This window comes from Oryctolagus cuniculus, chromosome 10, assembly GCF_964237555.1.
Source record: "Oryctolagus cuniculus chromosome 10, mOryCun1.1, whole genome shotgun sequence".
Lineage (NCBI taxonomy): Eukaryota > Metazoa > Chordata > Mammalia > Lagomorpha > Leporidae > Oryctolagus > Oryctolagus cuniculus.
The window spans coordinates 62,556,484-62,581,625 of NC_091441.1; the positions used below are offsets into that span (position 1 = coordinate 62,556,484).

Consider the following 25,142-nt stretch of genomic DNA (forward strand, 5'->3'; position numbering starts at 1 on the left):
TGCTCAAAGGGCACAGGAAGAAACCATGGCAGAAATGGAGACAAAGACCAGAGTCAGGCTGGGCTGCGAGCACTCCCTGCACAGCCCTCGCAGAACTTGGGGGAGCTGACCTGTCTTGCAGTTTCTTCCCCTCTACCCAAATCTGCTGACACTGAAATGAGTCAAGACTTCTTAACACCCCTTGGATATGTTAAAAGTCTCAAACCTAAGGTTTTGGACAGTGTTCTTTTTAATCTACTCTCCTTAGTCCTGGCAATGAATGGCAAATTGTCTTCCCATTGTAGGTACATGAACTTTAATTGCACAGACCAAAGAACACAGAGAGAGCACAGTCGATCCTTTCTGGCACATTAACTATCTTTAAGGCTAAAGAACCAGAAACGGGAACACAGCAGCGCATAAATGCGTGACTACAAGGAGCATCTCCATGTCCCTGGCCTCCAGGGCCTCTCAGAGCAGGGCTGGCTTCCCTAGGAAGAACGAGAGAGCAGCAGGTGTGCACTCAGCTGACCTTTAAGGAACAGGGTGACCCTGAGCAAGCCACTAGCATTTCTGTTTCCAGGAGGGGAGAAAGACAATAGCAGATGCCATGACTTTCTCAGAGTTAAGGCAGAGTTCACGTGAAAGGATTCTGTAAAGTTGGGAACCACATTGCAACAGAAACGCAGGATGACTCCAACATCTCTCACTGCAATCGGCCTCGGAACAGGAATGCTCACTTCCAGAAATGAGCAACTCCACGCCAGAAAGAGCATGTGGTGGCTTTACCATCACTTTCCAGCCTTCTCTGCCACCACCCTACCCATTGACTTGGCACAGGATTCACAGGTAGGGCCCCACCCAAGTGAAGGTCTGGAAGGCTAAGGAGGTGGTTCTTAAAGGGGGGCCAAGGGTCTGCGAAGTCCCTACAGCCCTTTCAGGGAGGCTATGACGCTGCTTCCCGACCATACCAAAACCCTACTTTCCTTTTCACTTTCATTCTCTCATGAGGGGACAGGGGCAATTCTATAAGGTACATGATGTGTGACATCTCACTTTCCATTTCTAGTGCACAAACAGATGTGGAATGCTCTCCCTTTTGTTAATCTCGGCATTAAATAGATTTTTTGCAACATCAGTCTTTACTCCAGATTATTTTGTTATGGAAAGCACACTGAACTTTTGTAAAAATATTTGTCAGGACGGTAGGGAACAGTGGGTCAAACTGCCACTTGGGCCACCTATGTGCCATATTAGAGTTTTGCTTCAAGTCCAAACTACTCCACTTCCAATCCACCTACCTGGTAATGCTCACCCTGGTAGGCAGCAGATGATGGCCCAAGTACTTGCATCCCTGCCATCCATATAGAAGAACTAGAGGAAGTATCTGGCTCCTGGCTATGGCCTGGCTCAGCCCTGGCTGCTGTGGGCATTTAGGGAATAAACCTTTGGATAGAAGAGCTTTGCCTTTCCTGCTGTCTTTCCCTCTTTCTGTCTCTCTGTCTTTTACCGAGAAATAAATTTTCAAAACTATTTATGGTAACATGGAATGAATTTATTATTGTTATTTTTAAGTGACTTAACAATAAATATTCAAAAGATTTCTCAGTTGTAATTTTGAATGCAGTTAATATCAGTAGACATAATATGCATAAAGGAAAAAGTTCATTGTAGGCTTTAGTCATCATTGAGAATGTACAGATCCTAAGACCAAAGTGTTTGAGAACTGCTGATCTGGAACAGGCAGCCAAAGGGCAAAAGATTGAAGGCAATGCTGCAGAAGTAGGCAGGAATCCCCATGATGATGCCAGTGGCCACAAGAAAGATGGTACTCTGTAAGAGCCACATCGGAATAATCCCTACGTGTAGGAGGCTGCACTGACAATCCCTTTCTCTGTGTATAATAACTGTTCAACTTACTGTTCCACCACTTGATTCAGACATCTTCATCATCCTTCCAAAATGAAACCCACAGTTGCTTTCCAAAGGAATAACTTGTCCCACATATCTGAACTGGGCTGACCTTTAAACCCCTACTTCCTGATTAATTCATGGGAAATGTTTACAGATGAACTTACTTTTATCTTCCAATACCTCCCCGTTCCAGAATGAGGGCCATACTTCCTGCTGCGGGGCAGGAGAAAATAGAGTCACACTGATGGTCTCCCATATGGGTGCAGGGGCCCAAGGACTTGGGCCATCCTCAGCTGCCTTCCCAGGCGCATTTGCAGGAAGCTGGATTGGAAGCAGAGCAGCCAGGCTCTGATAGGGGAGGCTGGCATTGCAAGCAGCAGCTCCTCCTGCTGTGTCACAACACCAACCCCAATTGTTTTAAAGATTTATTTTATTTACTTATCTTACTGAGCCACACTGATGGCCTTTCCCAACTCCTAGGGTCCTTTCTGCTGCTAAGAAATCCTCTCCGCCCTCCCTCAGGGCTGTGCTGCTGCACACTTTCTCCATTCTCAAGTCCCTGGGGCTCTCGCTCTCCCCCGTTTCTTGAGGAAAAGACTTCTCCCTTTGCAGCCTCACCGAGAAGTCACACGACAGGGAACTGTGGAGTTAACATTAATGCACTATGATTGTAAAATCGATGAGTTGTGACTTTAGCATCGGCAAGATAAAAATAATTATTTTAATATGCAGTTTCCAGGAGTAAATAGCACCTGAAAGCCTGATTATGATTTTAATAACAAGAAAATAAATGTGTGTTGGTAAAACCAGGGGCAAAAACGCTCATAGAGAACAGTGTCAGGATACTTGTGTGGAGAGAGAGAAGGAGAGACAAAGAGAGAGAGAGAGAGAGAGAGAGATTTAGATTTAGCCCGGCAAAAAGGCTAGTCTCAGCAAAAATGTTTATCAAAGGACATTGTCCTGAGACACCTGTTGAGACATCAGTAACCAAGGGGACAGGCTGTACTCTGAAGCAAGCAACTGACAAGGTCTCAAAACCCTCCTGCGACAGTGTGATGGTAAAAGATCCAGAGCAAAGATCAGAACCTTGACAAATGTTAAAGATGTTGGAGAGGGAAAATCGCACAGAATAGAACTTCTTAGTGTATCCAATTGAATTTTGTGTGTGTGTGTGTGTGAGGTGTAGAGCAAGGGGAATGTGATTTCACAGACTTTTCTCTTCCTAGAATCAATTGTGCCTTGGAGGAGTCGCTCAGCTTGTTACGCCTTCATTTTCTCTCTCAATGTTACACACTACAAGAGCTGTGGTAAAGATCAGAATTAAAGCTGCTGCCAGCCCTCAGCTGAGAGTGGCCGGTCCAAGGTAGGCCCTCAGACAAAGGCAGGTCTTCTTCTTTGCCTGTCCCTTTTTACTTCTCATCACAATAGGTCATCTAAGAGCAGTTCAGCTTTTAGATAAATATGATCCACAGGCGTGCAAAGATATGTTTTAAAGATTTGTTTTTAATTTTATTTGAAAGGCAGAGCAAAAAAAAAAAGTGAAAGAGAGAGTGAGAGGGAGAGAATGTTGGTTCACTCCCCAAAGGGCCATAATACCTGGGGCTGATCTAGGCAGAAGCCAGGAGCCTAGAACTCCATCCTGGTCTCCCAAGTGGGTGGCAGGGGCCCAAGTACTCGGACCATTCTCTGCTGCCTTCCCAGGCACAGTAGCAGGGAGCTGGAGGAGTGGAACAGGAGGGAAGGCTCAAACCCTGGCTCTGCTGTAGGATGCCGCCCTTTGAAGCAGCAGCTTAATCGGCTGCATCACAATGCCCATCCCAAGGGTTTTGTTGTTGTTGTTAATACAAAGAGAGAAACAGAAAGACAGCAGATGTTTACAGAGACGTTGGAAGCTGGTGGTGTATGAATATATTAAAAGTCGGGATCTTCTATCCATTGGCAGTTGGTTTTGGACTTCTTGCCTGATAACGTGACTCTGGATATGGTAACTGCAGCTGCAGCTTCTGAAAAGCCCTCTGCTGGTTTTGTCAAGATTCATGTCAAAACTCACATCTGAGATCCCATCCACCCTCTTTGGATGGCTTCCTGGCAATTCTGTTTTCTAGAAGGACACCCTTCTTGGAACTCTAGAACCCTATCCTCCACGGCTGTGCGATCTTCCTCCAAGTGGGCCTCCGGCGTCCCAGCCATCTTCCTGGGTTTCTCCCCCTGAGTCCCCTGTCCTCCCCAGGATTCTACCTCCACATCTTCTTTCACTCCAGGCAATCTCCCATCATCACCTCATGGGTTCTTAAGGAGAGTGGCTGGTCTCACAGTTGAATTGCATAGAAATATGGAATTGGAGCAACTCATCTCTTCCTTCCCTTTGGCAAACTCAGTTTTTATTTATTTATTTTTGGCGTACACATGCACACTATTTTTTCTTGAAAAGAGAGAGATTGGGTCAGCACTCTGGTACAGCTGGTTAAAGCCACAGCCTGCAGCATCCTCATGAGCACCAGTTCGACTTCTGGCTGCTCCACTTCTGATCCAGCTCCTTGCTGATGCACCTGGGAAATCAGCAGAGGACTGCTCAAGTCCTTCAGCCCCTGCATCCACCTGGGAGACCCGGAAGAAGCTCCTGGCTCCTGTGTTTGGCCTGTCAGGTCAAAAGCCAGGAGTCATTTGGGAAGCTGTTGAGGCCATTTGGGGAGTGAACCAATGGATGGAAGATCTCTCTGTCTCTCCCTGTCTTTTTCTGTAACTATGCCTTTCAAATAAATAAAGACTTACAAAGAGAGAGAGAGCGATTAATATCTCAGAATGAGGGATTCATGACAATGATCATAATGGGGGAAAGAAGACGGTAATATCATTTACACGATATGATTCAATGAAATAATATTTATAACTAAATACCCGGTGATATGACATCCACACACTTAATAGACTGTCTTTATGTTGTAAGTACAACAAATAAGAGAAAAAATGATATTTGTCTTTCTGGATTTGGGTTATTTCAGTTAGCATAATGAACTCCAGTTCTATCCATTTTGTGGTAAATATCAGGATTTCATTCTTTTTCATGGCTCAGTAATTTTTCATCATGTATAAATACCACATTTTCTTTATCCAATCATCACTTGATAGGCATCTGGGTTGATTCTATATCTTTGCTATTGTGATCTGAGTTGCTATGAACATGGGAGTGCAGGTATCTCTTTCACATGCTGATTTCATTTATTTGGGATGTATCACTGGAAACTCAGCTTTCCACCCTGTTCACAGCCCACCTGTGAGTCACTCGATGTTCTAGTCTCAAGCTACCACTGACACCCACCTCACTTTCTCTCTCCACTTCCATCACTCAGCATTTGTCTTGCCTTCAAAGTTCCCCGTGAACATCACCTTCCCTATGAAGCCTTGATTGGCTTCTCCAGAGCTGAACTAACCCTTACAAATGTACAGAAAGTATTATTATTATAGAATACTCCAGACACCCCCCACACACACACACACACGTACATATACAAGCTGCAAAGTATAGGGATGGAATGACCCCCTGTGAACTCATCCCCTCACTTAATCATAAGACTATTGCCATATCACTGCAGGCCACTTGCATCTCCTGCATTCTTGAACAATACTGTTGTTTTACATGTCTTTGAGCCTTTTTTTTTTAAGTCTTAAAGACATAGCATTACATCACATAATCTTTTGCATCATTTTGGTCAACAATATATTTTACCCCAAAGAAACCTTTTATTTAAGGAATACAAACTTCACGCATTTCATAAATAAAACTTTAGGAACATAGTGATTCCTCCCAGTGTACCCGCCCTCCCACCCTTCTTCCTCCTCCCTCTCTTATTCTCAGTCTTATTTTTTACTAAGATCTATTTTCAATTAATTTTATTTGGTCAACAATATTAAAGATTCATCCATGTGTTTGGTTTTTAGCTACAGTTCATTCACTTCTGTAGTTGTATAATAATTAATTTTGTGAATATATCATAATTTATCATGCCTCCTCTTGTCCACAGATATTTTTGTTGCTTCCAATTTCTTGCTATTAATAGAGACTTTAGAAACATTTCTTGATGTATCTGTGCAAGAATTTATCTAAGTTACAAGGAAGCTTAAAAAGAATTTTGAAAAATGCAGACTTCTCTTTTAATTCCAATTTAAACAAATTTTTTGAAGTTCCTCATATAAACAAGATGCAGAATCCCTATGTTAGACAACATGCTACATTTACAAGACAATGTCCAATATTTTTCAATATTATTGTATCAATTTACCTACTTCTCTCCAGAGCTGTATAAGTTTAACATTTTCATAAAATTCTTTTTTAAAACTTATTATCACACTTGATTATATTTACTGGATTCCCTATATGGTGATTAGCATTATGTATATATTTTTTAACAGGCAGAGTTAGACAGTGAGAGAGAGACAGAGAGAAAGGTCTTCCTTTTTCCATTGGTTTACCCCCCAAATGGCCGCTACAGCTGGCGTGCTGCACCGATCCAAAGCCAGGAGCCAGGAGCTTCCTCCTGGTCTCCCATGTGGGTGCAGGGGCCCAAGCACTTGGGCCATCCTCCACTGCCTTCCCGGGCCACAGCAGAGAGGCCTGGACTGGAAGAGGAGCAACCGGGACAGAATCCGGCGCCCCAGCCGGGACTAGAACCCTGGGTGCTGGTGCTTCAGGCGGAAGATTAGCCTAGTGAGCCGCGGCATTTTATCTTATTGACATGTATATTCCCATGGCCTCACCAGTATTTTGCTTCTAAAAGATGCTAAATCTGCACCAAATTGAAGTAAACAGAACAACTATATTTGATTTGACTTACAAAGCATTCTGTCTTTATGCAAATAGCATGGAAGATTGTGGGGTTACCAACCTTTCCTGCAAGTGTAATTAATTCACTTAATTAATTCATAAGTAAGAAAAAGGGAGTTTTATTTGAGAAACAGGGAAGGTAATACATTTGGAGCAAAGGAGTACATTCTGGGAAGTAAGGAAGCCTGACCCTGGGCACAAGTGTGACTCCGACAGTAAGCAGACACAGGAGCCCAGGGAAGTGGGCCTCAGAAGACAGACGCCAGACTGAGGATGGGAGCCACCGAGCACCCATGTACTCACCCAAAGATTTCCACCATAAGCTGTCCACCTGAGGAGGTGTCACTCAGCTTCCAGTCCTGAGTTCCTGAGCCAATCCTAACAGTTCCCAAAGCCGTTCAGAACATAGACTCAATACAGTTATCTGGGCTAGCCAGGGAACCTAACTATAATTGTACACATCTTCTCTTAGGGCAAAGGATTGAACATACTGAGCAACTACTCACAAATGCACTCTTGGGAAAATAACTCATCTCCAGGATGGGGAATGCAGTATCCAGACTGTAGGTCTCTGCCTGTTATCGCTCCAGGCTTTTTCACCCCAAAGGATAAAGGTCAGAGTGGTTCCATGCTCTTAAAAACAAAATGCACAGCATGCATTAAACCACTCTTTGATCACTGCTTGTCTTCTGCTTTGAAAAATATTCAGAAAGGAAGTATCAAAATCTCCCCAAGTATAACACATGCCTGCCCTTCTTATGGGAGAAATGGGAAAAGTTTAGAAGAAGACAACAGAACAGGCTAAAAAGGGGGAAGAATGTGCTAGCAACATTACCCAACCTGTGTCTAAAGGGCACACTCAACTGAAACCAAGTTTCTCCCCAGTGTGAGAACAGTGGAAAAATAAAAGCCTTGGAAGCACTTGGAGGGCGTTGACCTTGTCTTCCCCACGTCTTTGAAGCTGGGTTTCTCATATCTTGTGCAAACTGATACTTTAGTGGGTCAATGCCAAAAAACAAATTCCTGAATTCAGTGTGTATCCTTGTGAACACAGGAAAGTCAACAAAATGTGGCTAGGAGCTACACCATGAATCTCAAGGAAGCAACCCCATGCAGACAAATTCAGCTCACCTGTATAGCAACAAAACCACCCAGTCATCAAGAAAATAATGTGTTCAGAACACAGCTCAGTGTCAGCCCTGGCAGAACACAGGTGCTCACAGATAACCTGCATGGTTTGTTAAAGGTAGAATTCAACTGTTTGCTGAGTGCAGAGAGAACTTAATGAAGACACAGGGTTTTTGTTTTTGTTTTTTAATTTTTTATTTGACAAGTAGAGTTATAGACAGTGAGAGAGAGAGATAGAGAGAAAGGTCTTCCTTCTGTTGGTTCACTCCCCAAATGGCCGCTACGGCTGGCGCTGCGCTGATCCAAAGCCAGGAGCCAGGTGCTCCTTCCTGGTCTCCCATGCAGGAAACACAGGATTTTTAAATACTACTCTGGCTAACTCAACCACTAGAACAATTTTGGAAATATAACAATAACTGTATGCTCCATCCTGGAACACCTTGCTAAATCAAGATGCTGTACTGATAAGCATTTATTGAGTACCTATTATGTACTATGTGTAAAAGGACAACCCCATAAAAATCTGTGGAGAGGGGATTCTAGATTTGTGTTTAGGGGCAGTGGACATAAGAGGAGGAGCACATTTAATTTCACTCATTAATGTTCTGTGAGCACAATGCCACTTGCTCCATTGAGACACTGCACTCGCTTTCATCCAGATCCACTCTGGGAAAGTCTAATGGAAAGAAATGGTTCTTTCCCTTTTTATGTTTTTTTTTTTTTTTTTTTTTTTTTTTTTTTTTTTTTTTTCCTATTCCCAGCCCTTTTTCTTAGTCTTGCTAAAATCACACTTTTGGTTGGTGCAACAATGTAATGGGTCAGACACTTTTTCTCAAATCAACTCATTTCCAGGCAGTAAGTTAACTGCACCTCCACGGAAAGCCCGCCAGCTGTTCCTTGAAGCATTACATAAGCAGCTCATGGTCAGAATCGGGCAGGAATGTACCACTTGCCACATTCCAGCAGGGCTCCATGGACTTCTGTCTTTCTCTGGAGGAACAGCTAGCGCTCCTTTTCCTTACACTAACTGGAGGCCAGAGGAAAATATTTTAAGAGATGTGCTATACCTCAGACATGTATTTAACAATTGTAATTGATGTTGATGGGAACCAACCAGATAAAGACTCTCACTATGTTTTGAAAAAAATTATCCAGAACCTGCTAGAATTCTTGCATATCCATGATGAGTAGTGAGCGATGAAGATAATAATAAAAATGAGATTCCAGGCAACACTGGAAAGTGCTGAGGCCAACTCACAAAAACAATGGATTGTCATCATTTGGGTCACTGTGATCAATTATCCAGAGACCAAAAACTATGCTCTCTGTGCTTGTTGTAATGTTATTATATTACATATAACAATATTGTAATTACAGAATTTGTTATCTTATACAGCAGAACCTGTGCAAAGTGATAGTTTCATTTCCTCATATCAAAATTGTGTCTCAACAACACTGAGCGGTAAAAACAATCACGAAGGGCTAGATGCCATGGTGTAGCGGGTAAAGCCAAGCCTGCAGTGCTGGTATCCCATATGATCTCCGGTTCGAGTCCCAGCTGCTCCACTTTCAATCTAGCTCTCTGCTGTAGCCTGCGGAAGCAGTAGAAGATGGTCCAAGTGCTTGGATCCTTGCACCCTTGTGAGAGACCCAGAAGAAGCTCCTGACTTCTGGCTTCGGACCGGCCCAGCTCTGGCTATTGTAGACAACTGGGGAGTGAACCAGTGGATGGAAGACCTCTCTCTCTCTCTGCCTCTGCCTCTCTGTAACTCTGCCTTTCAAATAAATAATAAATCTTTTTTAAAAAAAACATGAAGTTTATGCTGTTATCAGTTTTTAAAAAACAAAAGGCTTTTAATCTGTGATGATACTTTGGGACTGCAGATTTGAAAGCTGAAGCAGCTGTAACTCTACCACAAAGATGAACAAACTGTCATCCAGGGAAATTAAGTGATGATGAGCCCACAATCTGGAAAATGACATCACTGCTTATTTTTCCTGAAATAGACAAAGTGATCTTGTAACTGCATACTACAGAGACCGAAGCTACCCTAAAAATACTGTGTGGAGTAGCCTGCAAGAAAAGGATGTATTCATATATTAAAAGTACCAAACATAAAGCAAAACATCATGATACTTCTCTCGATGAAAAGGCCTGGCAACTGGGTCACATGTACACTTAGGCAGCATTACTCACCACTGCATTACCTAATTTGTTTTAAACTATAATGCATTTTTCAAAGCAAGCGAATTGCTAAGAATAGCACAAATTATTCATCCTTTATAAACATAATGTAGATGAAGTTGTAACATGATAATACACCCCAGGATTCAAAATGAAGCTGTAACACGATAATATACCCCAGGATTCAAATTTTGTGAAACAAAAGTATCTAAGCCACCTGACCTTTTAAAAATAAAATCTACAATTTAAAAATAAAATTCCAATATTAGAGAAAAAGTGAAGGATTTCCTAGGCAAGAACAAGGTCAAAAGAACAGAGAATCAAGTTTTAAACTTGACCCCAGGTCTGTGTGGGATGCAGTGAGGGGTGCAGTAGTGCCCCTGCTGCTTTTGGACTTTTTGTTCCCTTGAACCATCAAAGTTTCTCCACTCACAGTCAGAGCAGCCTTCCCACAGCTAACCTCACCAGGCTACTCTTCTGCATAAAATCCTACCAGGGCTGGCATTTAGTACAGTAAGACTCCAACTGGAACACCCACAACCCAAATTGGAGTACTTGGGCTCAAGTCCTGGCCCCATCCTCGATTCCAGTTTCCTGCTAATGCAGACCCTGGGAGGCAGGAGGAGATGGCTCAAGTAATTGTGTCCTTGTCACCCATCTCAAAGAACTGGATTGAGTTCCTGGCTCCCAGCTTCCACCGCAGTCCCAGCTGTTGCAGGCATCTGGGGAGTGAACCAGTGGCAGAGAGGTGTCTTCGTCACTCTCTGTGTCTTTGTCTCTGTGTGTCCCTCTTTCCCAATGGGTTTAGTGGTATCCATTTGTGCCACTGGGATCTTTGATGTTAGATGTCACTCAGGTGGCCAGAATAGGAGCAATTGAAAATGGCAGGTTGCAGAGTGGTACAGAGAAGGTTTGATTTTTCCAGCAGGGGAAAAATCCCCAGGGATTCTCAAACCCAGCTGAGAGAAATCTAACTATGGTTAGAATTATCATCATGCAGGCAGTGATAGCATCAAAGAAAGACTCCTGTATGATAGTTACTAAGCTGGTGTAGCCTGGGAAACGTGGCTTATATTTGTAGCCACTTTAAATTAAAGTGATCTTTTTATTTTTAAAATATTCATATATTCACTCAGTTGAAAGGCAGAGTGAAAGAGAGATGCTACCTGCTGGATCACCCCAAATACCCACAATAGCTGGTGCTGGGCCAGGCCAAAGCCAGGGAACAGGAACTCCATCCAGGTCTCCCACATGGGTCCCAGGGACCCAAGTACTCATGCAGTCTTCTGCTGCTTTACTAGGCACATTAGCAGGAAGCTGGATTAGAAGCAGAGCACCTGTGACTCAAACTGGCTGCTATGGGATGTAGGTGCAGCCAGAGCAGGTTAACCAGATGTGCCACAATGGTAACCCCTTAAAATGGTCTTTAAAAGAAATAGATCAAGGCCGATGCTGTAACACAATGGGTTAAGCTACCGCCTGCAACACCAGCATCCCATATGGGTGCCAGTTCAAGTCCCAGCTGATCCAGTTCCCCACTAATGCACTAGGGAAAGCAGCAAAGGTTGGCCCAAGTGCTTGGGCCCTTGCATCCACATGGGAGGTCTTAGCTCTTGGCTTTGGCCTGGCTCAGCCCTGGCTGTTTCGATCATTTCGGTCTTTCTCTCCCTCCCTCCTTCCCTCCCTCCCTCTCTCTCTCTCTCTCTTTGCCTTTCCCTCTCTTTGTAACTCTGTCTGTCAGATAAATAAACCTTAAAAAAATCAACTTTGTCCATTTGGAAACATGAAGAAGGAGGAGTTTTACCTAATTATTTTGATAATTAAATGATAAATGTAGGTTGTCAAGATAAAAGAGTAAAAATAAATTTGTCACCTATTATGTTCATGTAAGCAGAGCTAAATATCTATGATATTTATTACTTTTCCAACTTGAATGATACAGATGTAGAGAGAGTGAATCAATGAAATAATAACTTCTATTTGATTTGGAAAGGCCAAAACATTTTGCAGTAGGATTATCAGGTTTATCTTCCTAATCACATTTTGTTTTGTCTATTTAAAAAAAAAAAAACTTGAAAAGTGGCAAAGGACAAACTACATTTAAATATGCTTAGGGCTAAGGTGTATTTTTAAAAATTATCTAAAAGCAAACACACAGTAGAACCCAAAGCTTGAAATATGAATACTCCTGTTGAAAGTAAAGGTTGAAATTTTAACTGTGAGTTTGCATACTGAATTAAGTGTGAATAAAATACACATCATATGACACAGGAAATGGATATGCTTGTTTGAGTGTTTAGCATGTGCTAGTCATTCTGTAAGTATTATTTCCAGTTTTTACAACAACTCAGCTAGGTAGGTGTTACTAAAGTAGCTTGGACAAAGAATCCAAGACTCAGAAAAACATAGGTGATTTGTGCCCAGACACTCAGCTAGTACTTGCGGCTACTGGAAACGCAGCTGGATGACTCTAGCCTTACTCTGCACCCCAGTGGGTACACAATGCAACAGGAAGGCCAACAGGCTCTTTTTCTATTGTATCATCAGGTCTATTCTGCTCTTCCAAGTCTGCATATTTTCAAACATTCTCATTTTGTGTATATTATCTTATTCACAATGCAATCTAAAAAGGGCATTCAAATAAACCACTACTTTGGATGGAATGCAAATGTATTTTAATCTGTGGTGGCAACTGGCTTTAAAGCAGACCTCTGGCTTATCAAAATGATGTCTGCTCACACAGACTCCCGGTCTCATTATTTAGCTCTGCAGAATTTTGTGACTATTGGGGAAAAGAAATAAGTTTTTAATTTAAAGGTAAAGATGAGTCTCCTATTAAACATTTGCTTGTATTTGAATTAGTTCTTGTGAATGTTCCAGATTGTACTTTAATGCTGAAGAGATTACAGAGAGGGAGAGAGCTGTATGGTATAATGCTGATTTTTAAAGTATGAGCAGACTGGGGCCAATGTTGGGTCTAGTGATTGAGACACTTCTTGGGACACCTGCATGATCCCATATCGGAATGACAGGGTTCAAGTCTTAGCTCCACTCCTGATTCCAGTTTCCTGCTAATGTGCACCCTGGGAGGCAGCAAGTGATGCCCCAAGTTGTTTGGGTCCCACCACCCACACAGAAGACCCAGACTGAGTTCTTGGATTCCAGCTTCAGCCCCATCAGTCTTGGCCATGTGAGCATTTGAGAAATGAACTAGATGATTGCATGTCTACATCTCCATATGTATAAGTCTGGCTTTCAAATAAAATAATAAATGAAAATTACTTTTAAAATAACTATCAGGGGCCGATGTTGTGGTGTAGTGGGTAAAGCCGTTGCCTGTAGTGCCTGCATCCCAAATGGGCACCGTTTCGAGTCCCAGCTGCTCCACTTCCGATCCAACTCTCTGCTATGGCCTAGGAAAGCAGTGAAGATAGCCCAATACTTTGGTCCCCTGAATCTGTATTGGAGATCTGGAAGAAGCTCCTGGCTCCCAGCTTTGGATTCCGGCCATTGCAGCTATTTGGGGCGTGAACCAGCAGATGGAAGACCTTTCTCTCTGCCTCTGCCTCTCTGTAACTCTGCCTTTCAAATAAATCTTTAAAAAATATTTAAAATAACTATCAGGGGGCCAGCAATGTGGCGTAGTGGGTAAAACCTCCACCTTCAATGCCGGCATCCCATATGGGCATCAGTTCAAGACCCGGCTGCTCCACTTCTGATCCAGCTCTCTGCTATGTACTGGGAAGGCAGTAGAAGATGGCTCAAGTCCTTGGGCCCCTGCACCTGCATGGAAAGACCCAGAGGAAGCTCCTGGCTCCTGGCTTTGGATAAGCGCAGCTCTGGCCCTGTGGCCAGTTGAAGAGTGAACCAGCAGATGGAAGACCTCTCTCTGCCTCTCCTTCTCTCTATGTAACTCTGACTTGCAAATAAATAAGTAAATCTTAAAAACATAAAATAAAATAAATAACTATCAGGCTAATCATTAAAATATTGCAAGGGTCTCACTTTCCCACTCTGCAAGTGTATTCACACATATGATGCATTTCATTGTTTTCATCCTAGGTGTGACACAGGGAATCCTATTTTTCCATTTGCCACTTAGGAAGCTGAGGCTAAGAGAAGCTTAGTAAATTTGCAAATGAGCAAGGTATGGAACAACATCATAATAGGCATCACACCCTTGTGGTCAAATAGTTGCACAGAGTGCATAGCCAACATCTTCTTCATGTTTTAATATATTTATGTAAATTCTGTAAATACCATAGGTCAAAATCTCTCTCTCTGTGTGTGTGTATATATATATATATATAAAATGTATAACAGTCTTTCACTTACACCATCCAAGTTCTCATATTCTAAAAGTTTGAATATATAATGTTAACATTGGAGGAAAGTGTCTAAATCCCGACTCTTCAAAACCTCAGGACTTCATCATGCCCTGCTGTGTTTGTTTTTATACTATGTGCTCATTCCTAGTGAGCAATGGACCATTTGCAACTATTTGATGAAGCAGGACTTATGCTCTCATGTTTGAAGGTGTGTACAAAGGAGGTAATTCAAAAAGTTCATGGAAAGATATTTTTAAAAGTTTGTTTTGTTGCAAAAATGATTGAAATCCATGCATAATACACTTTTCCATGAACTTTTTGAAGACCTATATATTTAAGACTAGAAGCATTACGGTTGTTGAAATATGAAAGCTGGCAATCCTTTCATGATTTTTTTTTCTCCACTTGACATCAAATATTTAGTATACACATCAGGAATGTTTTTGTCTTTTCATTCTTAAGGAAAGTATGGGGACCAGTATTGTGTCATGGTGGGTTAATCTACCAATTGCAATACCGGCATCCCATGTGGGCTCTGGTTCATGTCATGGCTACTCCACTTCTGATCCAGCTCCCTGAAAATGTGCCTGGGAAAGCAGCGTAAGATGGCCCAGGTTCTCGGACCCCTCCACCCATATGGGAGACATGGAAGAAGCTCCTGGCTCCTGGCTTCAGACCAGGCTCTTGTGGTCATCCGGGGGAGTGAACCAGTTCTCTGCCTCTCCCTCTCTCTGTAACTCTGCCTTTCAAATAAATAAATAAATCTTAAAAAAAAAAAAAGGGGGGGGGGAGCAGGCACTGTGTTGTAGTGGGCTAAGCCTCCATCTGGGGCACTAGAATCCTATATGGGTGCTGGTTCAAGTCCTGTCTGCTCCTCTTCCAATCTAGCTCTCTGCTACAGCCTGGGAAAGTGGTGGAGGATGGCCCAAGTGCTTGGACCCCTGCGCCTGATTGGGAGACCCAGAGGAGGCTCCTGGCTCCTGGCTTCAGATCGGCACAGCTCCGACCCTTGTAGCCATCTAAGGAGTGAACCAGTGGATGGAAGACCTTTGTCTCTCCCTCTCTCTGTCTGTGGCTCTACCTCTAGAATAAATATATAAAATCTTTAAAAAAAATAAAAGAAAAGAAAAAAGTGTGGTATCATAAGAACACTCATTTTCTAAAAATTTGAATAAAAATCATATTTAGAGCAGAAACATTAAAACAAGGAAAGATATGCTAATGAAAACATGCATGCATTTATTTTGTAAATCAAGGAGCCATGATAGGAATCAGAATAAAAACTTCCTAAAAGGGCTTCTAACTCAGACAAACCACTAAGCCCCAAACCGAGAATTCTCTCCCAGAATTCTGAACGCATTCAACACTGTATGGGCATCTTGCCTAGGAAATTTCACTTTTCTTTCAGTCCAATCGCTATCAGCGTGGCTCTCCCCATTCTATTCTGTTTCTGAAAGCTCTGCCAGGGTCACGTGACTATAACCTCATCTCTACAATGAAGAATGTTAATAATTTCACAGATTCTTCCAGCTACCAAAGCTTAAATTATCCATGTAATTAGACAAATGCAGTAGGGGATGGGTTTTGAAGTTTTCCGATAATTGCCTGTTTTTCCATTTTGCCTGGAAAGACTGCTGAAGGGCTAGCTACTCCCTCCTCATGCCCATTTGATGCAGGCTTGGAACAACCTCCATTTCCTTTCTCTCACAACCTTTCAGATGCCCCTGGCCAATCATTCACTCACTGAACAGTGACCAGGTCCTTGGTCTGGGCACCACTTAGTGGTAAACACAAAGATGAATAAGATGGGGTCCTAGCTCTCCATCAGTAAAACATGCTAAAGAATAGATAGGTGGTAAGGGCCAAGAGAGGAGAAAGCACAGAGCTGCAGGAGGAAAGAGGAGAGAACTTCTGAGAAGGGTTGAGATAAACTTCAGAAGAAGTTTGAGTTGGGCCTTGGAGAACTTGGAGGGTTGGTGGGTGTTTGGCATAGTGATTTCCACCCTGCTTGAAACAGCTGCCACCCATATTGGAGTGCTGTGGTTTGAGTCCTGCTTCTGCCTCCAATTCCAGCTTCCTGCTGATGTGCACCCTAGGAGGCAGCTGGTGTTAGCTCAAGTACTTGGGCTCTTGCCACCCATGTGGGAGACCCAGGTTGAATTCCTGGCTCCAGAGTATGGTTTGGCCCACTGGGCTGTTGATAGGCATTTGAGGAGTAAACCAGCAAATGGGAGATCTCTCTCTCTCTCTCTCTCTCTCTCTCTGCTCATTGCTTTTCAAATAAAATGAAAATAAAGAAATAATTTTAAAAGAACTGGTTGGACTTCAAACAGGGAGCTGGGGACACTCCCAATGAAGAAAATGGAGTGAGCAAAGACCATGAAAATGAGACATAAAGGGATGCATGGGAACAGTGAGGGACGCAATGGATGTCCTGTGGGAGCCATGGGAGATGGCATTGAACTTGTAGATACAGGAGTGCCAACAGCAGTTTGAAAACAAATTTCAAGGAGGTAAAGCCCATCCTTTAGAGAATAGAGTGGCCTGAGTTTTGGAGCAGGGAGTGATGGAATCAAAGCAGCTCCGTGGAAGGACTGAGCTGGAAGCAGAAGTTAGAGAAGCTGGGAGGACAATAAATGAGGAGCATTGCCAGAGTCTAAGCAGGAAGTGGCAAGGCCCTGGGGCAGGACTGGTGGCAATGTAATAGACGGGAAGTGACAAGGGGAGTCACGGAAACATGCCCACTGACAGACATCTCTGCTGCTGTGTCAGTCAGCTCTCCCACCTGGGTGACTAATGACCCTGGTATTTCTGGGGAAAAGAAGGAAAGTGAAAAACTGATGAGTGAAAGGTTAGACACATTCAGCTTTTCAGCTTGTGCTGGCTGTGTGCTAGACAGCCGCGAATGTGCACCAGACTTCTGACAGAGGCTGAAGAGTTAAGATAACGATCTGGCAATAATTCAGCCAGCCAGCCTACACTCCTGGTTCTAGCAAACCAGTAGCTTGTTGTCGTGGCAGCTAGCCTCAAAGGCAGGCCAGTGCTGGGTGGCTTGTGCATTATGTCATTGATTTCTCACCAGAAAGCTTTCTTGTCCCCATGATACTGATGAGGATCCCGTGCCTCAGTGTCATATTGTGAGCGTCTGATGCACTCATGTTTCCCCACCACACTGAGACATGGTAGCTCTCCCCTCTTTTCATTCAGGGTTCCCAGTGTAAGCAGTACCTGGTGTTCCTTGTCCATCAGCATCTATTGTCCAAGTCCAGCCTTCATTCTACTTGACTGAATCAAGTCCTAATCAGTCCCAGTTATATTCAGAGCCATCCCACCACTGCTTTTAACCTACTTAGCTGCTCACTCACACATTTATGGGATTTCAAGACAATGTCCGTTTCCCTCCCATGCCTTGAGTTCTTCCCAGTCCCACCAGGATATCTCCCTTGCATTGGCTTTGGGTTCCGAGCTCAGAGGCACGTCAGACATCCATCAGCCTGCTTTTCCACAGCACATGTCATCACGACACCAAATCCTCCTGAATTAAATCCTCCCATGCCACTCAACTCGCATTGAAACAAAACAACTCATTTTCTTCTCCTCGGCAATTGTGGTAGCTGCTTTGATTTTGACCGAGCAGTTTTCTCCTTCTCGGCGAGTGACCAATCATAAACTCTTCCTAATAAGCTGTCTACAGTCCCCATATTCATCGTGAAGCCAGGCTTCAGTTCCTTTTAAAATCCTTCACCTCTTTAGAAGCTCTCCATTGAAAGTCAGATTTTCTTTTTAAAATGGTATTCATTTTTTCAATCGACATAATAATTATACATATTCATGGGTACAGTGTGATATTTTGACACATGTACACAATATGCAAGGATCAAATCAAAGTATCTAGCATATCCATTACCTCAAATATTTATCATTCCTTTGTGTTGGAAACATTCAAAATTCTCTCCTTTAGGTATTGTAAAATATACAATAATGGGTGGTTAACTATGGAATCCCCGCTTGCTATAGCACACTAGGACTTAATCCTCCTAGCTAAACAGTATTTTTGTACCCATTAACCAACCCTTCTCTCTCTTGCCTTCCCAACCTCCAGTAACCCCCATTCTCTCTACTTCCATGAGATCAATTTTTTTAGCTTCTACATAGGAGTGAGAACATGCAGTATTCATGAAACTCATATTTTCTTAGTAATTGTGTTTCTTGCTATTCTAGTTAACCAGTTCTGAATCAGACAATTCTGTGTGCCCGTGTGCTAAGTCTCATTCTTTCCTTCCCAGTTTCTCCGATAACCCAGGAGACATAACTTAATTCTCACAGTGTGGTAGGTGAAAATGATTATTCCCCTTATAGATGAGGAAGTAGCTGCCCAGAGTACAGTATGACTCACCCACTCCTGCATCTTTTTAATGAGCCAGTCACAGTTAACCTGACCACAGTTAAAATCCTATAGAAATCGGGCCCTGTTTGGGTCTGGGCTTCTTGTTTTCCCAGAGAAAGCATGTCGGTCTTCGGCATATTGTGAGGACAGTGGGCAGCTGGGGCTGTGGTGTGGTATGAACAACCCGTGGCTCTTTGGCTTGGCGAAAAGAAACAGAGAGTCACAGAGACTGCTCTGAAATGTAAGAACAGTGTGTGTGTAGGAGATGGAACTGGACGGGAGGAATCATTATGCAGGCTGACTTTAATCCTCCAGAACTCTCTCCCCAAATCCAAACCGCAGGACACATCCTTAGGGAAGGGTCCCTTGCTACTGTTGCTCAAAGCCTGGAATATTTTGCTGGGGCCCTTGACTTTCTCACCCATCTGGACAACAGCACCCAAATCATAATGTGACCTTCCTTTTTGGTCCACCAACTAGAACGTGAGCTTCACGTGGGCAGACTGCACCATGTTCATCCTTGTGTTCCTAGCATTTCAAGAGTGTATTTATCTAAAATAGAGTAGAAGATTTTTGAAAATAGGGGCAGCCTTCTGGTACAGCAGTTAAGAAGCCCACCTCTCATACCAAAATGCCACGGTTCGAGTCCAGGCTCTGCTCTCAATTCCAGCTTCCTGCTAATGTGCACCCTGGGAGGCAGCAGGTAATGGCTCAACTACTTGGGTGCCATACAGGAGACTCAGCTTGAGTTCCAGGCTCCTGGTGTCAGCCTGGCTACCCCTGGCTGTTGTGGGCATTTGGGGGAATGAACCTGCAGATGGAAGATCTCTCTCTCCTATCTCTCCCTCTCTCATAAATAAAAATAAACAAATACATCATTAAAAAAGATTTCTGAAAATAATGAGATTCCCATTTCTGGAGATATTCAACCAAAGGCTATTTATAGGGGAACATTAACCATGAAACTCCATTGTGCTATTATTTCTACATTCCCTAATACTTCAAATGCCTTCTTATTGTAAAGTGATTTCAGTAATCCTAATGCATTTAAAAATACATGTTAATACATGTTATTAAACAATGCATACTATTTCTCAGAATGTCTACTGTAATTAGTTTAATATTTTAAATTTAATAGAGACTGATCCTATAAATTATTGAATAAATTTTCAGGCCTTTTTTTTTAATTATCACCAGTACACCTACCATGTGCCAGACTTGTGGGATAAAAGGTTGACAGACTCCTGCCCTCTACAACCCACATTCAATGGAGGAAGGAATCTCCATTATTGGGATTGAGAGGCCAAGGGCTGGGTATATAATTTTGATTTTGCAACCCTGCTTCTCAGTACCGGGAATGTTTTCCTAAGGTTACTACAGGTTCTAAGAACTCAATTTGAAAGTCGACTTTGGAAACTAAAGTTATAAGAGAGGATCTTTAAACCCTGGTGCCACCTAAGTGGGAACTGTAATGGATCTAACTGAGGAATGCCTACAGCCAGTAAGGGAAGGTGAACACGGAGGCCCCAAGGTCATTTCAGAAACAATCTGAACTTGAATCTTTCTCTGTTGTGAATTGCAGGTAAAGGCAGGTGCACTGGCAAGCCTCCTCGCTTCTCCCCCACCCCGATCCCTCCCCTCCCCCCCTCCGTAGGCAGCCTAGTTGCAGCCTGGTTTGGGCAAATCTTCAGTAACCATCATGAGAAATGCTATCTAGGGGTCCCCACGCAGCTCCTGCTCTACCAGATTAGAGTCTGTTTCCAATCAAATGGAATTTAGATTTAAACCGCAATTAGATCTGGGATTTACAGTCGTTTCTACTTTCGTTCATTTCGTGGATTTCGGCCCAGCTTTAATCCAGTGCACTTCAGCGGGAATTACCCGAGAGTAGGCAGCCGGAAGGAGGGAGGGAGGAGGGAGTCTATCCTAACAGCAGGTCCCCGCGGGACAGCGCCACAGGCCGGGGCAGGCCCTCTTGGATGGGTTGGGTGAGCCCCACCTTGCCCCAAGGATCCTGCTCACCCCTGCGCTACCCGCTGGATGCCAGCGTTTGTTCTTTTCCGCGTCTTTTGGAGGATTTTGCCGCCAGCGCCTCAGGCTTTCCTGGCTCAGGGAACCGGCCAGCGCCAGCCCAGGCGGCGGCTCCACTTCTGCAGAAGGAAAAACGAAAGCCGCGGCGGGCGGGCCGAGGCGGCGGCCGAACGCGCTCCGCGACTGCTGCTTCTGCAGCCGCAGCCGCGGCGAGAGGGCGGTCCCCGCCATGCCGGCCCGAATCTCAACTTCCAGCGCAACTCAGGTGCCCCGGAGCACGCCGCAGCCCCCGGCACGCCCTCCCGCCCCGGCCGCAGCCCCCCGGCTCTCTGAGCCTTGAGCGCGCCCTCCCGCAGCTCGGCGGCCACCCCCGGCTCCGGCGCCCAGAGCCCCGAGCCACCCTGACGGCCCGCAGCTCCCGCTTCCGCGCAGGACGCGCCACAGGGAGTTTAGAGGCTCCGCAGCCCCCAACTTCCCGGCTGACGGACGCCCTCTCCGGAGCGCGGGCTCGCCTCCGCCAGCCTCCAGCCAAGGACCTTACAGCCCAGCCGCGGGAAGATGGGATGCCTGGTGAGGGGCGCTCCCCTGGATTTTGAAAAATAGCCTCATTCGCCTAGAGAATGCCTGGATCTCCCACCCGCACCCCTAGCCTGACGATTTTCAGCTTGGGACGCGCCTCCGTGAAGGGAACGAGGCGCTGGAGCTGGAGGAGAGAAGCCAGTCGCGCAGAGTTGCTGAGGTGCAGCCGCGCGCCGCCGGCTGCCAGGGGTGCGGGGCCTTGAGGCTCCGCGGGGCACGGGGCGCGGGCTCCTGCGCCTCTGCCTCCCAAAGGATTGCGCGCGCGCACACACACACACACACACACACCAGACACACACTCCGTCGCCAGCGCCCCCCACGCCGCGAGCTGCAAAGCGGAGGTCAGAGCCACTGTCCACTTCGAGGCAGAGGCTGGAACAGAGGTGGAGGCGGAGGTTCTGGCTTCCTCTCCAAGGCTCGCACCTTCCCTAGGACGCTTTCCCATCCCCCTAGGGCGAACGAGGTCTGGCTTCTAAAATTCCCCTCTCTGTGGGCAAATGGTCCGAGCTGATGGGTGCGGGGCGGGGAGCGAGACCGGAGCACTGGAGAGCGAGCCCGCGCTCACCTCCCGCCCTCGGCGTAGAGAACTGGCCAGCCGCACTCAACGCCAGCGCACAACTAGGGGGCCGGGCCCGGGGAGCCGGACCCCAGGGCGCTCCAACTCCGACGAGGGCGGGGAGGAGAGCGACAGCAGCAGCCACCGCGCGCGCATTGGGAAAACCAAGGAACCTCCGAATAGGCTAAGCGGCGGGCGCCGAGGGGTGGAGGCGAGAGAGGCGGAGGAGGCGTTGCCGGAGCGGAGAAGGATGACGTCCTCCAGCGCCTCTAGCTCGCAGGGACGGGAGATTCGTGCGCTCGCCCAGCTGGGCGCGCTGGCTCTGGGGTTCGCAGAGGCGCCGCGCCCGGCTCCGCTGCGGCTCCTGCGCGGCGCCCAGCGGAGCGATCCCGGCCATCTGAAGACTTCGCACAAGCCCTCTGGCGCCTCAAAGCGCCTCTCTGCCAGTCCCTAGCCGTGGGGCGCCCACCCGGGAGTCCCTGCCAATTGCAGGAGGACCCAGGCATGCAGCCCCCACAGCGGGCCAGCCTCGCCCCTTCTTAGCTGTCTCCCATCGACCTCGAGCCAAGGGCAGGCGCCCGCGCCCCAGCCCCTGCCCACGGGGCGAGCCGGGGCTCCCGGCCTGCGCCTGTCTGCCCGGAAGGACAGGGCACTGGGGAAGGAAAGGCGTTCACCTGGGTCGCTGGAGGCTTCCAGTCGGGCTCCTCGTGGATCCTGTTCCCAGCCCCCAGGCACAACCTTGCTCGGTGAAAAAAGTAGCGCAAGGACGGAGAGAGGTAGAGCTGCTCACAGGTCCCTGCGCAGTGGCGCTTTCCTTCCGGTACTCCCGGGTCGGGTCCCAGGCTCGGCGGCGGGAAAGGGCTCCCGGAGGCTGGAAGGGGCCGCCAGACCCGGGCTCCTCCCGCAGCGGCGGCGGTGGCACCTCCAAGTTGCCACCTGCAGCGCGCGTCGGGCGCCTGTGACAGCCCGCGCCGCTCAGCCCGCGCCGGCCCGCCCTCCGCGTGCGCTCATTGGCTGAGCTCCGCGCCCGGGGGCGGTGACCGCGCTTGGCCCCGCCCTACGCCAGCCTCTGAGCCGCGCGCTGGCGAAGTGCGGGTCTCCTTGCAGGGCCTCCCCGGACTTGTAGACAGACAAGAATCTGACACACGCTTCTGTGTGCGTAGGACCCGGAGGAAACAGAGGGGTCATGAGAAACGCCCCCTGCGCGTGCCTTACAGAGACCCAGTAAATGCTTTCTCTAGCTGGTATTCAAGGTTTGGCATCTCTGAAGAGTTCGCGCCGCCGCCGCCGAGTCTGGGGCTGGCGCTGGCAAGTGGCTCGGGGGTTGTTTGGTGTAAGCTTCACCCAACATGGAGCACTGCTGTGCAGCGCAGCGTGGAGTGCGCGGTCTTCTCGCACCTGCAGCAGTGGAGCAGCCTCGAGCTCCAGCCCCGAGCTAAGCCACCCCGACTGTGCCCACACAGTTTCCAGACCTGAAGGCCTGGCGCTTCCTTCAGCCATGTGCCTGCTGGATTCTTCAGAGTCCGGGCCACGAAAACTCATGCGGGTGCCCATAGGAGGGAGACCTGCGCTTGGTGCAACTTCTGGGCCTTTGGAATAAACAGCGGGAATGTTGTGTTCCTTTTCCCCTTCCAGCTCTGCCCTCGGCCCCCCGGGGCATGCCGGAGCCGGCTTCCCTCCACCCTGCCTCTCTGTAGCTCCCGAAGCCGTGCTTTTTTGGAAAACTGCTCTGTGAAGCCTTCTGGAGGAGAGAAGCTATAAAATATGCCAAGCAGACATCCGGAAAGGCGTCCAATCAGCCAGAAAAGTCTGACTCTTGGGTGTATCTGTGCGAAAGAGGTGAGTGGCCAAGTGCCCTATTAGTTTAATAACATTTCAAAATTAACTGCCCAAATAGCACATTTTATAGCTCATTAGGGAAATGTCTGTTTTGAGAGTGCAGGAGTGGCACAGCTGAGTGAGACTGGAGTGTGCATATGCAAACCGGCGTCTGGCTGTGTTTTGTGGACTCCTCTGGGGGGTGAGGCGGAGGGAAGAGGCTTTACTAAAGTCAGTCAGAGGAGGTGGCTCTTCACAAGGGCATCTGGGGACGGCTGGCTGAGTCCAGTGGCAAAGCCACCCCCTGCCCACTGTTGCTGACTAATTCACAGTGCTGACTTATAGCACTGTTGCCTTGCATTGTAAGGCAAAGATTTTATTTCTTGAGACTTTATCATCTTGGGTCCACTTTGGAAATTAATAGCAAACTTTTCTTTCCCCCTACAGCCAAGTGCTTATGTACCTGCATTGCTCTCCAAAGAGGCAAGGTAGGCCTCCAGCTTCTTCAAACTCCAGAAGACTTGGGTAACGCAGGCCTGGGGCAACACATTCCTTCTTGTGAGATTTCGGTACTCCAAGTTAAGTGCTTGCTTAGGGAACTGCACTTTGGCCTGAATTGGGTGAAACAATGAGTAGAATGAAGGTGTGTCTTGCTCAAGTTTAAAACCAAGTTGACTCAATAACCAGAATACCTGATAAAACTGGGAGTGGCCTGGGGCTAAGGCAGTAGTGATCATTAAATCGGATATGCACCTGAGGGGCTGACAGCCGGGTAAGGCACACACAGCAACTGGACCAAGATGTGTTTCTTTCTGGGGGCACTGTTGCCAGCACTGAAGTGATGGAAAGTCTTCCTTGGGAAAACTATTTTCCTAAGTATTGGAGAAGGAGCTGAATGACCCAGGTGAACAAGAAAGCATGTGGTAGCAAAGAGGAGAGGAATGAAAATGAATTGGAAGAGAAAACTGGAGTTTGTTGGCAGTGGAAGAAATCAGTGGACACTGGAGCCCTATGTAGAGCTCGAAGTTCTAACAAAAAACGATAAGCTATTCCTGGAATCTAGAAGCAGTGGTGATCATTTAGCCTAGCAGTTAAATGCCCATGTCCCACCTGGGAGTGCCTGGATTTGATTCCCAGCTTCAGCTCCTGACTCCAGCTTCTAGCTTCTGAACACCTGGGGAGGCAAGGGTGATGGCCCAGGTAATTGGATTCCACCTGGGAGACCTGGATTGAATGCCTGGCTCCTGGCTTTGCCCTGAACTTGATGCATGGGAAGAGTGAACCTATGGATGGGAGAGCTCTCACTCTCCACCCCCTTCCAATTCAAATAAACAAAAATAGAAAAAATAAAAACAATATAGAAACAGATCTTACATGGCTTCTGAGCCAGCAGATATAGGACCGGCTCCAGGCTC

The 25,142-nt window shown here is 46.3% G+C and overlaps 1 protein-coding gene and 1 long non-coding RNA gene across 5 annotated transcripts in view; one reads left to right on the forward strand and one right to left on the reverse strand.

Moving 5' to 3' along the window:
- Window positions 1-22,873, reverse strand: part of EPB41L3 (erythrocyte membrane protein band 4.1 like 3) — a 263,630-nt gene extending 240,757 nt beyond the window's left edge. For 2 of the 4 annotated variants that reach the window (XM_070049938.1, XM_070049935.1), the window contains exon 1: window positions 22,584-22,873. The gene's annotated coding sequence lies outside the window, so the exon portion shown is untranslated. The remainder of the gene's footprint in view (window positions 1-22,583) is intronic. The other 2 variants (XM_070049950.1, XM_070049956.1) reach the window with 2 other exon arrangements.
- Window positions 22,874-22,974: 101 nt separating this feature from the next.
- Window positions 22,975-24,780, forward strand: LOC138843956 (uncharacterized). Its single transcript, XR_011379201.1, has 3 exons — window positions 22,975-23,133; window positions 23,545-23,748; window positions 24,175-24,780. It is a non-coding gene; the product is annotated as an uncharacterized lncRNA (long non-coding RNA).
- The last annotated feature ends 362 nt before the right edge of the window (window positions 24,781-25,142 follow it).